General features: G+C 52.5%; 1 long non-coding RNA gene across 1 annotated transcript; it reads right to left on the bottom strand.

The window, feature by feature from the left end:
• Window positions 1-5,249: 5,249 nt before the first annotated feature.
• LOC128832184 (uncharacterized) lies at window positions 5,250-14,391 on the bottom strand. Its single transcript, XR_008443924.1, has 3 exons — window positions 14,306-14,391; window positions 6,149-6,308; window positions 5,250-5,467 (listed from the first exon to the last, which is right to left on the bottom strand). It is a non-coding gene; the product is annotated as an uncharacterized LOC128832184 (long non-coding RNA).
• Window positions 14,392-14,775: the final 384 nt, after the last annotated feature.

Below are 14,775 nucleotides of genomic sequence, written 5' to 3'. Positions count from 1 at the left end.
TGGCCGTGACGTCCTCCTGCTGCAAGGGAACGAGAACCTGTCTGAGACTCAGATGCCTCCGAGGAATCAGGGGGGATTAACGGCCCCTGGAACCAGCAGCATTTCCACCCAGCCCCTGCCCACCTCTGAGGGATGGATTCCCCCTCCTGACCCCCAGGATGGAGTCTTGTTGTCCTTCCTAGTGACCTCCAATGGCAACCCCCCTCCTTGTACGGGGAGCTCCTGCCACTTCCCTGTCAGTGCCCCTGACAGCTGTTCCACCTCCAATCCACAGCTCAAGTTCTCAGACCCCTCTCCTCCAGCCCCACCCAGGTTGGGTAGGGAGGGGACTGTAGCGGGGGGGCAGGAGGGATTCTAGCAGCAGTGAAGTGGGATGTGGGGAGGTTGAGACCTTTCCCCAAGTCACCCCAGCCACTAATGCTGAAGCCGCAGGATGGCAGCCCTGGTGAATGGGACGGATCGGCAGCCCCTGCTGACTAGGGTTACCATACGTCCGGTTTTTCCCGGACATGTCCTGCTTTTCGGCAATCAAACGCCCGTCCGGGGGGAATTGCCGAAAAGCCAAACATGTCTGGGAAAATGCCGGCCAGGCACTTCCCCTCCCGCGGCTGCTCTGCTCCGCTCCTCCCCTCTCAGACTTTAAGAGCCGAGCTGCCCGAGCCAGCGCTACCGGCTTCGGGCAGCCCCCCCTGCCTCCGGACCCCCAGCCGCCGGCCAGGCACTTCCCTTCCCGGGCTCCAGCTGAGCTGCTCCGCTCCTCCCCTCTCAGACTTTAAGAGCCGAGCTGCCCGAGCCAGCGCTACTGGCTTCGGGCAGCCCCCCCTGCCTCCGGACCCCGAGCCACGGGCCAGGCCCTTCCCTTCCCGGGCTCCAGCTGCGCTGGGGAAGCGCCGGCTGGGGGCGCAGAGTCTGGGGGCTGCCCGGCAAACCATGAAGCCGGTAGCGCTGGGGCAGCCCTTTCCCCATGGCTGGGAGTGGGAGGGAGGAGGGGGCTGAGTTAGGGCGGGGAAGGGGCGGAGTTGGGTCGGGGCTAGGGGTGGGGAAATGGGCGGGGCCAGGGCCCGTGGAGGATCCTCTTTTTTTATTTATTAGACATGGTAACCCTACTGCTGACTGAATCCTCCTGTTCTCTCCAGAACGGGTCCAGCCTTGCCAGCAGCAGGACAAGCGTCCCCTGCCCATGTGCCTCAGCCCTGCCTGGTCAGATGCCACCACCCGTCAGTCCTTGGCCTCCCAGGCTGCCAGTGATGGGAGCAACTCTGGGTGGTGGCTCGGGTGACACAGACACCAGACCACTAGGAATTGGGTGCGGCCCTGTGGGACAGGAGAGTCTCGCAGAGGGCACTTGGGGGACTCTCCTGCCCTTCCCAAGAGCGATAGCACCCTGTCCTAAGAACGTAAGTCTGGGATGAGGCAAAGCTTGTCATTAATTAGCCTGGCTAAAGAGCTGGGTGGAGCTGCTCCGGGGACAAGCTGGCTCGCTCCTGCTCATGGAGGTGAATTCATCTCCCTTCCCAGGAGCACCTGCTCTCCCTTTCATTCCCCACCAGGCTCCTTGTGCCAGGCCAGCGAATGGCCACAGGATGGGAATGAGGCCTGGGCCCCGCCCCAATCTCCTGAGTCTAATGCAGCTGCTCACCTTGTCCCCCATCAGCTGCTGGGTTTCCCCCAGGAGGGAGTAGGTGACAGGGAGAGAGACACACACATTTGTCCTTCTGGTTGCAGGGCTTGTGTCCTTCCAATCCCATTGGTGGCTGCACAGTGGGCAGAGTCCTCGCTGCGTGCCCGGCCCAACAGAATTGCAGGGCGTGGTGTGGAACACAGAAAGAGATAGAGAGACTCATCCTCCAGCCGGGGTCAGTCTGAGAGAAATTGGCTGGGGTCCCAGTCTCACTCTTCTAGCGGGTGCCATTTCCCAGCTGGGTTCCTTACCCCTCTGGTGCAGCAGCAGCTGGTAGAGCCGGTAAACCCCCTCCCTGGCCTGCCGGCTGATGTCCTTGGCTGGGTCACTGACGGACAGAGCCAGCTGTGCCACGTGGTGACCCATCCTGGGGAATTCCGCTGAGTTCTAATGGATGGGAGAGGGAGAGGGGACTCCATCAGCATTTTCCTGTTAGCTCCCAGTCTCCCCGGGGCCAGGACTCTCCTTCCCCTCAGCCCCTCTGCAGGAGATGCTAGAGGATAGGAGCTAGAGCCAGACCCTTAATTTCCTCTGCCCCCAAGGAAGCCTGGAGCACAGGGCTGTGGACAGGGCCCTCCATGAGGACTTGCTTCCCCAGCTGCTCCAGGATGACAGGGAGGCATGAACCTGGAGCACAGTCCCCTTAAAAGCCCAGAGTCACCACTTAACTAGGACAAGAAGAACTTGACTCAAGCCAGGCTCACTCTCTGCTCTGACTCTGCCTCCCCAAGAGGAACACTCCTAACCCACAGCCCCTGCAGCAGCAGATCCTACAGCCCGTCAGAGCCAGATCACCTACGCCTGGAGTCAGGAAGCTGGGGTCAGAGGTCACTTATGTCAAACTCAGGGAGGGTGATGGTGAATCTGAGCAGGGCCGTGCTGCTCTTAACGGCCCTGGCTCTCTCTCGCGGCACCCTGGACACGATCCAGTAGTTAATGTGCTGTGGGGAAAGGAGGCATTGCACTGACTGCCCTGACCAAGGATGCCCACTGGGGGCCCGGCTAGGAGGACAGACTGGAAAATGGATCTAAGAGTGAAGGTAAAATTGCCCCCACCCCGCTCATCGGGCTCACCTCCAAGATGTACTGGAGCCTTTCGGTGTCTGGGGACTCTGCCAGCAGGTTCCCCAGCATGGCGTCCAGGTGGTCTGGCAAGACCCTAGGCAGATCCTGAAAGCAAGGGAGAGCCATGGGTCAGAGTTAGGGAAACTGGGGCTAAACTTGCCACAGGATGGGAAGACGGGTCTCTGGGAAGCACTGGTGAGACCCCCAAACACATATCCTGGCCTCTCTCCTTCACATCCCACTGCAGGCAATTAGCAAGGACTCATGGCAGGATGACAGCTGGCTCTTCAATCCATGACTTTAGCATGATCTACCTGCACTTGGGCGGTGTCCTTCTCCATGCCCAGGGTGAAGACGGCGTGCAGGGCAGCTCGGAGGAGGTGGGTCTCCAGCTCTGGCTCCAGGGCAGGTGTCATGGTGCTGGCAAGAGAGAGGAGCCGGTATTAGACTGTGCAGTACGGGGATGGGACTGGCACCAACATGCAGGTGAAACTGCAGGGAAATAGGCACAGGCTGGCAAGAAGGGAAACTGAGGCACCGAGCCAGGGAATGACAAGGCCAAGGTTTCTCACACAGACAGTGGCAGGGCAGGAATAGCCCCTGTTCCCTGCACCCTGCTGCCCCTCCTGTATCTGATCCTGGGTGTGAGCCTCTCCCCAAAGCCGTTGCAATGTTACTGGAGTGAAAAGAACAGCCCAGCCAGGAGAGAGTGAACCTTCCCCCCACCTCTGCCAGAGGAGCCACCCTTGGGCGGTGACCTGGGAGTGGGAGGGGCAGTGACTCCCAGCCCTGGGCCTGAGTAGCACTGGGGTTAGGGGAACCGGACCGGAGGGTCTCGGTACCTGAGGTTGCCCACAGCAATCAGGGAGTTGGCGAGGACGGCGCCGGGTGGAGAGTTATCAGGCAGCTCCTCAATGAGCTCCTGTGAGACCCAAAGGAGACAAAGGAGCGTGTGAGATTCGGGCCTCACTGACACTTCCCAGTGAGGAGATTACACAGCCAGGGCCCCACACAGCCAGCAGGATCCCCCCACCTGCCCCCCGCTCCTCCGATTCCTGCCCAATAGTGTCCACTCTCCGAATTTCTCCCGTCTCTTCTCCCCAGTCTTCAGCCCCAGCAATCCCTGCCCTCTGCTGCCCCTCCAGCATCAGCCATCCCCCATCCATTGGCCTGGGGAGACCCCTGCCCCTCCCATGTCTCTGTCCTCCCTCTGGGCGCCGTGTCTCGCTCACCACAATCCTCTCCGCCACAGCCGCCTTGCAGCAGTGCGGCTCCAGTGTGTCCTGCCCTCTCTGCTGTGCAGCGAGACGCGGGGTGGATGGCGTGCAGGAACACGAGCTGCTGGGCCTCCTCCTGCACCCACCAGGAGTGGGGTTAGGGGAGAGAGAGCCAGTTAGCCAGGGACCTCCCTGCCCCCACACAGCAGCTGCAGGACTCAGGCCTGAATGGGGGATAGTGGGGACCCGCCCATTGTCCAAATCACCCACCACTCCACCACAAGCAGGGTCAGGAACTGGGACAGTGCCTGTGGGGGGAGGAGACCCGGCTGGTGTGTGACAGACACCCCCACCTCTGGGGTCCCAGATCATGGAGGAGAAAGGTCCCCATTAGGGCTGGTGGATCATCAGGGACAAGACCCTCTGCAGGGGGTCAGGTGCTGGGAAGGGGCAGGACAGTCTCGGTTCCAGCACAGCTGGGGAACGTTCGTACCTTTTCTCCGTCTTGGAGCTGCTCTCGGCTGTTATTGAGAGCAGCCTCCTCTGTGGCCACGTCCACCCATTCCTCCTCCTCGTCCCCTGAGTCCCTGGCGGTCCCTGCACCAGGGAGAGAAGGGGACAGGGTGACGCCTGCTGCCACTCGGGGGAAGGACAGGGGCACGCTGGGGCAATGTGTCCCCTTCCCACCTCCGGGACCCAGGGCAGATTGGGCCCCACACTCCCCCGTCTCAGTGATGCTTTCAGCCCCCAACTCCTTCAGGAGCCCATAGCAAAGAGACCCCCCCACGCTGTCCTGGACTCCCTGGGAGGTGCCTCCCCCCAACTGGAGCACCGAGGACCAAAGTGGCAGCATCTAGTGTCAGTGGGGTTCATGTGGCTCAGGCCAGACCCCTGGGCTGGGGATCCGCCCCCATAGCACTGATCGAGGGCCTGGGCCCAGGGTGTTCACAGCCCCACCCTCACCTCTCCCTGAGCCCAGCCTGACTCCTCACCTGGAACAAAGCTGCGGCGCCCATCGGCCTCGCTGCTGCCCGAGTCCCAGGCACTGCTGCTGTCCCATGGGGAGCGGGCCGAGCTGCTGGTGGTGGGACAGGGATCCTCCACCTCCTGCCCTGGGGAGGCTGGAAGGTCCTCACTGACCGGGCCGGGCGATGCCTCCTGCTGGGAATCAGGGCTGGGCTCCTGGGGCTGCTGCTGCCCATACAACATGTCCCAGAGTCACTCTGCCTGGCTCCCCTCCTGCGCTGGGTCCTGCCTGCCCAGCCGTAGCCTGGCCCAGCTCCATTTCGACCTGGCCTCTCCCACCTCGGCGCCTGCGCTGGGAGCGGGTTTTCTCCGCCAGAAGACTGGGCACTTCCACCTCCTGGCCTGGCCGGGAGCTCCTTCCCCGCCAGTGGGGACGGAGGGGCCGCTCTGCTCCCGGGGAAGATGGCAGCTGCTTCCCTCAGGCTCTGGGGCCACCTGCAGAGCCTTCTTCCTGAACATCCTCAGGAGCCTGGCCACCCTGGAACCGAGCGGGAAGCGGGCGTGAGTCTGGGGTCAAGGCAGCCTCTCACTAACCAGCCTGTTTGGTCCCTCCCCATCCCTGCCCCAGCCAGAGCAGCTCCTCCTCCCCCCACAGGGGTGCACGTAATGCAATCTACACGCACTGGCAGGAGTTCATTGCATGATCTGCTCCCAGCGTTCCCCCTCGTCACCTCTGGGGCTGCAATGCCCGGGGAGTCTCCTCCTTTTCCATCACTGGGCTCAGTCACTTTGGACAAGCAGCTCCCTCCTGCCGTCCCAGGCCACACTCCCCCCCAGGCTAGAGAAGGAACAGAACCCAGGAGTCTGGACTTCTCCTGGGAAACCATTCCCCAGGTCAAAGTCCCGAGGCAGAGCAAGGCCAGGACCCCCGCCTTTCCCATTGATTTCCATGCTCAGCAGCTCACAGGGTCTGGCCCAGCTCAGAGACGCTCAGCCTGGGGAATGGTCTCCCACAAGGGAAGCGTTGGGAGCCCCATTCCTGGGACCTTTCCAAACACACTGGAGATGGATCTGGAGAAGCTCCTCCCCGGTCTGAGAGCGAGGGGCTCCTGGGGGCGGTTTGCAAATCCAATCTCCTTTGGGAGAGATTCTTTCCCCCTCTTTCTGCCTCTCCCCAGACAGACAGGGGACGCCAACGGGGAACCCTAATGCCACTCACTTGCTCTGCTGACGGAGCGATGGATGGAGGATGTTCAGTATCGTCCCTCGCCCTCCTCCTCACTCCCCAAAGCCAAGGCAGGCTGGAGAGGGTGGTGGTGACCTGAGGAGTTACCCTGCCCAGCCAGCAGGCAGGGGGATAGCACTGGGCGATCGACTGGCTGTGAAAACAAGAGTCTATCTTATTGCCAAGGGACAGAGAAACTCGGCCAGCAGCAGGGGGTGCAGAACACTGGCCTAATGCGGGGGTGACGGCACCTCTGGGATCCTGACATCCCGGCACTTTACACACCTTCCTGGAGCCTCCCAACCCCCCTGGTCTGTAGGGGCTGCTACCCCAACCCTACTGATGGGAAACAGGCCTGGGGTGGGGAAGCTACTGGCTCAGGGTCACACCAAGTGTCAGAGCCAGGGATGGGACCCAGCAGTCCTTATTTCCAGGCCCCTTCACTAACCACTGCTGCACACTCCCTCCCATAGCTGGCAATTAAAACCAGGCCTTAATGTCCGGTCCCCCTGCTTTGAGAGGGAGTGTGCTCCACTGGAGTGACTGGAGCAGGGAACTGGGAGTCAGGACTCCTGGGTTCCATTGCTGGTTTCCTATTGACCTGTGGGACTTGGGGTAAGTTGCTCCCCGCTCTAGGCTCTGTCCCCAGCAGTCAAATGGGGATTTCATACTTTCCCACTATTGGAAAGTGCTGGGAGAATCCCCCAGCAAAAGCTGCTCTGACAGTGCTAAGCAGCATCTGACCATTAGAGGTCAGAGCGCACTGCCCAGGAGGAGGAGTGTTTGGTGCTGGGCTGTTGGAGTACGGGCTTTCAACCATCTGTGCACACATATTATACTAATTGCATCTAGACCACCTCTCCCTAGTTTGCTTGTGAGAATGTCCTTATTAACACCAAGATGGATCACATCTACTGTTTACCCACCTCCACTAGGCCCGTAACCCTGCCAAAGAAGGAGCTAGGATTGGTTTGGAATGATTTGTTCTTGACAAGTCCATGCTCACTAGTCCTAAGAACCAAATTGTCCTGTAGGTGCTGACAAACTGATTGTTTAATAAGGAGTTCCAGTATCTTTCCAGGTATGTTAATGGATGGGAAGACGTTCTTTTTCAGGGATCTCTGACGAGAACTGGGGCACAGCACTTAGTTTGTTGAGGCCATAAAATGGAGACAGGCACCTCTTCTCTTCTCCCAGCACCCCAGATACCTAAAAGGGTGGGACTCACATCCCTCAATGGGCTTTAAAAAAGACAATGGTTACAATGTGGCCCCAACCATTTCTGGTTTCTGCAGACTAGATGTTTTAGCAAAGTTTAGAATTCCTTGGTGCTCAACACCATGAAACTCCCCTTTCTCCTTTACAAAGGGCTTTAACGCCCCTTATCTCACCCAGGCTCTCGACTGCCCAAAGTTGGAGAATTGTCCCTGTTCCCATTGCAGAGCACTCCCCACGACACACACAGAGTCCTCCTGGTGGTGGGAGGGGAACAGAGGAAAGGACAAAAGAAGTAAGAGATGAAGAGAAAGGAGGGAGGGATGGAGGAAAAGGTAAAACAAAAAGGACAAACCCTAATGTCCCCAGTGATTCTAAGGGACAAAATCCCAGGTGGGGAATAAAATTCGGCCACCTTAAGCTAGTGTTTTCCATGCCTCGAATTCAGCTGGTGCCAGATGCGTCAGACTGAACTGGTTCCAAACCTCTCGGAGGCTCTTACCTTCTAAACAGGGATGTCTGTTTTCTACTAAAATCAGGAAAAAGAAAGGAGAAAACTCAAAAGAGGTTCCTCCTGGCGCTCATGTACGTGACCCCTAATACTCTCTCAGTCCTCAAAGAGAGACCTCGAGAAGGAGACTTGCTGAAGGAAAGCTACAGGGGACTCTGAGGTTTCCCTGGCCCTGCGCCCCTGTCCTGCCTGGCTGATGTCAGCATCTCTCTGTGAGGTCACCACCTCCCCAGCACCTTTGACCAATAGGCTGATGTCCTGCAAAAGGCCTTTGTGATGTCACTCCCACACACACCCCTCCCCTGCAGTGCTAATGTCCTGCCGCAGGCCAGACACTTTGGAGGTTTGAGCTACTCTCTGTGGATCACCCCGCTCAATGAGTGTTCATTCTAGGAAGCAAGCCGGCTAGACAGTAAAACATCAGATGCTGCTCCCAATACTAAACTCGGTTTCTCAGAAATGAGTAGACTTTATGGCCAGAAGAGACAGTTAGAGCATCTAATCTGACCCCCTGCATATCACAGGCCTCCTGTCTACCACAATAGCTACTTTTGGGGTAAACACATTCCAGAAAGGCATCTAGTCTTTATTAAATGACATCAAGAGACGGAGAATCCACCACTTTCCTTGGTAGCTTCTTCCTGTGGTCAGTCATCCTCGCTGTTGAATATTTGTGCCTTATTTGTCATAGGAATTTGTCTCTTTTCACCTTCCAGCCATTCCCAAACCTCAGCCAGCATTTGTAGCTGACAAATCTCACGAATTGTCACAGATTGCGGTGTTACTAGAGGAGGTTTTGGAATTAACTGATAAGTCACTGGGACCAGATGGCATTCACCCAAGAGTTCTGAAAGAACTCAGATGTGAAATTGCGGAACTACTAATTATGGTTTGTAACCTGTCCTTTAAATCAGCTTCTGTATCCATGACTGGAAGATAGCTAATGTAACGCTAATATTTAAAAAGGGCACTATTGGTGATCCCGGCAATTACAGACCAGTAAGTCTAATGTCAGTACCGGGCAAATTAGTTGAAACAATTGTAAAGAATAAAATTGTCAGACACATAGAAGAACATAAATTGTTGGGCAAAAGTCAACATAGTTTAGGTAAAGGGAAATCATGTCTTACTAATCTATTAGAGTTCTTTGAAGGGGTCAACAAACATGTGGACAAGGGGGATCCAGTGGACATAGTGTACTTCGATTTCCAGAAAGCCTTTGACAAGGTCCCTCGCCAAAGGGTCTTATGTAAATTAAGTTGTCATGGGATAAGAGGGAAGATTCTTTCATGGATTGAGAACTGGTTAAAAGACAGGGAACAAAGGGTAGGAATAAATGGTAAATTTTCAGAATGGAGAGGGGTAACTAGTGGTGTTCCCCAAGGGTCAGTCCTAGGACCAATGCTATTCAACTTATTCATAAATGATCTGGAGAAAGGGGTAAAAAGTGAGGTGGCAAAGTTTGCAGATGATACTAAAGTGCTCAAGATAGTTAAGACCAAAGCAGACTGTGAAGAACTTCAAAAAGATCTCCCAAAACTAAGTGATTGGGCAACAAAATGGCAAATGAAATTTAATGTGGACAACGTAAAGTAATGCACATTGGGAAAAATAACCCCAACTATACATACAATATGATGGGGGCTAATTTAGCTACAACGAATCAGGAAAAAGATCTTGGAGTCATCGTGGATAGTTCTCTGAAGACTTCCACGCAGTGTGCAGTGGCAGTCAAAAAAGCAAACAGGATGTTAGGAATCATTAAAAAGGGGATAGAGAATAAGACGGAGAATATCTTATTGCCCTTATATAAATCCATGGTACACCCACATCTTGAATACTGTGTACAGATGTGGTCTCCTCATCTCAAAAAAGATATACTGGCATTAGAAAAGGTTCAGAGAAGGGTAATTAAAATGATTAGAGGTTTGGAAGGGGTCCCATATGAGGAGAGATTAAAGAGGCTAGGACTTTTCAGCTTGGAAAAGAGGAGACTATGGGGGGATATATTAGAGGTATATGAAATCATGAGTGATGTGAAGAAAGTGAATAAGGAAAAGTTATTTACTTGTTCCCATAATATAAAAACTCCACTAGTAACCTCCCTCCAGCCTGACAGTTCACCTTTCAGTACGACCCGTTGTAGTCTCCCCTTTAACCAATTCCTTATCCACCTTTCAATTTTCATATTGATCCTCATCTTTTCCAATTTAGCTAATAATTCCCCATGTGGAACCGTATCAAATGCCTTACTGAAATCGAGGTAAATTAGATCCACTGCGTTTCCTTTGTCTAAAAAATCTGTGATCTTCTCAAAGAAGGAGATCAGGTTGGTTTGGCACGCTCTACCTTTTGTAAAGCCATGTTGTATTTTGTCCCAATTACCATTGACCTCAATGTCCTGAACTACTTTCTCCTTCAAAACATTTTCTGAGACCTTGCATACTACAGATGTCAAACTAACAGGCCTGTAGTTACCCGGATCACGTTTTTCCCCTTTCTTAAAGCTAGGAACTATGTTAGCAATTCTCCAGTCATACGGAACAACCCCTGAGTTTACTGATTCATTAACATTTTTTGCTAATGGGCTTGCAATTTCATATGCCAGTTCCTTTAATATTCTTGGATGAAGATTATCTGGGACCCCCGATTTAGTCCCATTAAACTGTTCGAGTTTGGCTTCTAACTCAGATGTGGTAATATCTACCTCCATATCCTCATTCCCATTTGTCATCCTACCATTATCTCTAAGCTCCTCATTAGCCTCTTAAAGACTGAGGCAAAGTATTTGTTTAGATATTGGGCCATGCCTAGATTATCCTTAACCTCCACTCCATCCTCAGTGTTTAGCGGTCCCACTTCTTTCTTTGTTTTCTTCTTATTTATATGGCTATAGAACCTTTTACACCTTTTACTATTGGTTTGAATTCCCTTTGCAAGGTCCAACTCTACATGGCTTTCGGCCTTTCTCACTTTGTCCCTACATTTTCTGACCTCAGTAAGGTAGCTTTCCTTGCTGATCACTCCCATCTTCCACACCTTGTAGGCTTTCTGCTTTTTCTTAATCATCTCTCTGAGATGCTTGCTCATCCAACTTGGTCTACAACTCCTGCCTATGAATTTTCCCCCCTTTCTTGGGATGCAGGCTTCTGATAGTTTCGGCAACTTTGACTTGAAGTAATTCCAGGCCTTCTCCGCCTTTAGATCCACAAGTTCTTCAGTCCAATCCACTTCCCTATCTAATTTCCTTAATTTTTTAAAGTTAGCCCTTTTGAAAAAATAAAAAACCCTAGTCACAGATCTATTTTTGTTTACCCTTCCATTTAGTTTAAACTGAATTAGCTCATGATCGCTCAAACCAAGGCTGTCCCCTACAACCATTTCTTCTAAGAGATCCTCGCTACCCACACCAAATCTAAAATGGCATCCCCTCTTGTTGGTTCTTCAACTACTTGGTGAAGGAATCCATCAGCTATCACATCTAGGAAAATCTGAGCCCTATTATATTACTAGCACTTGTCCTCCAGTCTATATCTGGGAAGTTAAAGTCTCCCATGATCACACAATTCCCATTAGGATTTACTTCATTAAAAACATTGAAGAGGTCTCTATCCCTATCCAAATCAGACTCCTGTTCTAACAGACAGCAAACCCCCCAAAGACGGGAATAGAGCCCAGAAATCGAGATGGTGGGGAAATTTCATTGAAACCGTTTCTGTCCGAAAATCCCATTCAAACTAAACCAGTTTGTTTCTTGAAATCATATCAAGTGGCAGGAAAATTCTTTGCAAAAATATTTTGTTGCAAAACAAAAGCATCTTCTGTGTCACAAAAAGAACAGGAGTACGTGTTTGTCTCGTCGCACACAAAGAGGAGACACTTAGATCTCAAAAATTAGATAAGATGTTTCAGTCTGAGCTAAGTAGTTGCTGCTCTTAACAATTGCAACATAATAAAATACAAATAAAATAGACTATTTCAGCCATTCTATTATGTCCTAATCTGATCTGAGTAAACGTGATAGGACACCTCATCTTATGCACTGCTCCTAGTGACACTCTCCAATAGATCCCCATCCTCCACCTGTCGGGAGGTAGGTAGGAGCGGATTGTTATCCCTACTTGAAAGAGGGAGAAGCTAAGGCTGAGAAAGGAGAATTGACTTGTCTTAGGTCACACAGCCAGTCCCTGGCAGAGTTGGGAATAGGACCCAAGAGCCCTGATTTTCAAACTAACCATCGGATCTTGAATTTCAGACATTGAATGACCTGAATAAAGTGTTCTCAAGTGAGTTCCAGACCAGCAAGAGTTCATAGTAATTATTCAGCAAGTATTTTAGGAGAACTGGAATGGTAGAGAAAATAATGAACTGCAGAGAAGCAGCAAAATTTGTCGAACATATGACTGGTTATGACTATTTACTTGGTCTTAAAAGAAAACAACAGGGACCTGAGTCTCCTCCCTGTCAATAACCCCCTGCTCAGCCAATCAGGGTAGCGACCGAGGGGCGGGAGGATGAGGGTTCTCACCAGAGAGCCCAAAGGATGGCCCAGGTCACCGCTGGGGATCACTGTCTGAGCACTATTTCAACGCCACATTTTTCAGTGGATCTCCCACAATGGGAGTTGTAGAGCACCCCCCACGACACACACACCCCCTCCTGGTGGTGGGAGGGGAACGGGGAAAGGACAAAAGAAGTAAGAGATGAAGAGAAAGGAGTGAGGGATGGAGGAAAAGGTAAAAGAAAAAGGACAAACCCTAATGTCCCCAGTGATTCTAAGGGACAAAATCCCAGGTGGGGAATAAAATTCGGCCACCTTAAGCTAGTGTTTTCCATGCCTAAAATTCAGCTGGCGCCAGATGCATCAGACTGAACAGGTTCCAAACCTCTCGGAGGCTCTTACCTTCTAAACAGGGACGTCAGTTTTCTAGTGAAATCAGGAAAAAGACAGGAGAAAACTCAAAAGAGGTTCCTCCTGGTGCTCACGTACGTGAACCCAAATACTCTCTCAGACCTCAAAGAGAGCCCTCGAGAAGGAGACTTGCTGAAGCAAAGCCACAGGGGTCTCTGAGGTTTCCCTGGCCCTGCGCCCCTGTCCTGCCTGGCTGATGTCAGCATCCCTCTGTGAGGTCACAACCTCCCCTGCACCTTTGGCCAATAGGCTGATGTCCTGCAAAAGGCCTTTGTGATGTCACTGCCACACCCACCCCTCCCCTGCAGTGTTAATGTCCTGCCGCAGGCCAGACCCTTTGGAGGTTTGAGCTACTCCCTGTGGATCACCCCGCTCAATGAGTGTTCATTCTAGGAAGCAAGCCGGCTAGACAGTAAAACCTCAGAGGCTGCTCCCAATGCTACACTCGGTTTTTCAGAAATGAGTAGACTTTATGGCCGGAAGAGACAGTTAGAGCGTCTAATCTGACCCCTTGCATATCACAGGCCTCCTGTCTACCACAATAGCTACTTTTGGGGCAAACACGTTCCGGAAAGGCATCTAGTCTTTATTAATGACATCAAGAGATGGAGAATCCACCACTTTCCTTGGTAGCTTCTTCCTGTGTTCAATCATCCTCGCTGTTGAATATTTGTGCCTTATTTGTCATAGGAATTTGTCTCTTTTCACCTTCCAGCCATTGGGTCTTGTTCTGCCTTTCTCTGCTAGACTAGAGAGCCCTTTAATACCCAGTATTTTCTCTCCATTAAGGCACTTCAACACTTCAATGAAGTCCCCTTCAATCTTCTTTTGATAAGCTAAACAGGTCAAGCTATTTCAATAGCTCACTAGAAGGCATTTTTCTCCAGCCCTCAGAACATTTCATGGCTCTTTGCTGCCCCAGCTCCAATTTCTAGGACCATCTTTTTCAAAGGAGGACACCAAGACTGGAGGCAGTATTCCAGTAGCAGTCTCACTGCTGCTGTGTCACCTCCCTATCCTACTCACGGCTCTGCTCCTACGTCTAATGATGGCTTTAGCCCTGTTCACCACAGCATCACACTGGGAGCTCATGTTGAGTGGCTTCTCCACTCTGGCCCCTAAATCCTTTTCAGAGTCACTGCTTTCCTGGATCCACGTCCCCATTCTGGAGGTGTGGCCGGCGTGCCTTGTTGCCACATATAGGACCTTGCATTGGGCTCTGCTCAAACTTGTTTTCTTTGAATGGGTCCAGCTGGCCGAATGAGCCAGATCGCTCTGTATCACTGCCCTCTCCCCATCAGGAATTACCACTCTGCCTGTATTTTGTCACCCCCCAATCTTATCCGCAGTGATTCTATGTTTTCTCTCAATTCATTGATAACAATTATTTTTAAAAATTAGTCCTTGAGAGCTTCTTCAGACCCTTAGTACCCAGGACCTGCTCCCCACATCACAGTGAGAAATGCTGTCCAGCCCTGCTGGTACATAGGGGATAAGCACAGAACAAACGTACCTTTAGGAGCTGTGTTATCCATAGGCTCTGAACAACATGTGGGGGTCAGCAGATTACAAACGCACGACAGACCTGTAGTGTAGACAGGTCCCAACTGTGTCTTGGTTTCCCACCCTGTAAAATGGGGAGAACAAACAAAACCTTGATTAGCTGGGGAAACTGAGGCATCCAGCGGTGCAGAGACTCGCTCATGGTCCCAAAGCCAGGAATAGAAAACAGCAGATCTGATAGCCAGGCCTGGGACCTAACCCTGGTTTTCCTGGCCTTGCTGCTCTAAGTTTAGTCACAGCCTCCATGTCTTTTCCCCCGTGTCCCTTAACCCCACGTCACTGCAGAAGAGAGATTTTCTGGTAGCCAGATGGCTCTCCTGCATGTGGATGTCGTTCCAAAAGACGTGCTCTGGCTCAGTCCCATGCTATGGTTGGCTGAAGGAACCACTTGGTCACATTCTAGCCCTGAGTTGTACAGGA

Source organism: Malaclemys terrapin, chromosome 2 (assembly GCF_027887155.1).
Source record: "Malaclemys terrapin pileata isolate rMalTer1 chromosome 2, rMalTer1.hap1, whole genome shotgun sequence".
Lineage (NCBI taxonomy): Eukaryota > Metazoa > Chordata > Testudines > Emydidae > Malaclemys > Malaclemys terrapin.
The sequence above is the reverse complement of the archived record's forward strand: the minus strand, read 5'-3'. Positions and strand labels throughout refer to the sequence as shown.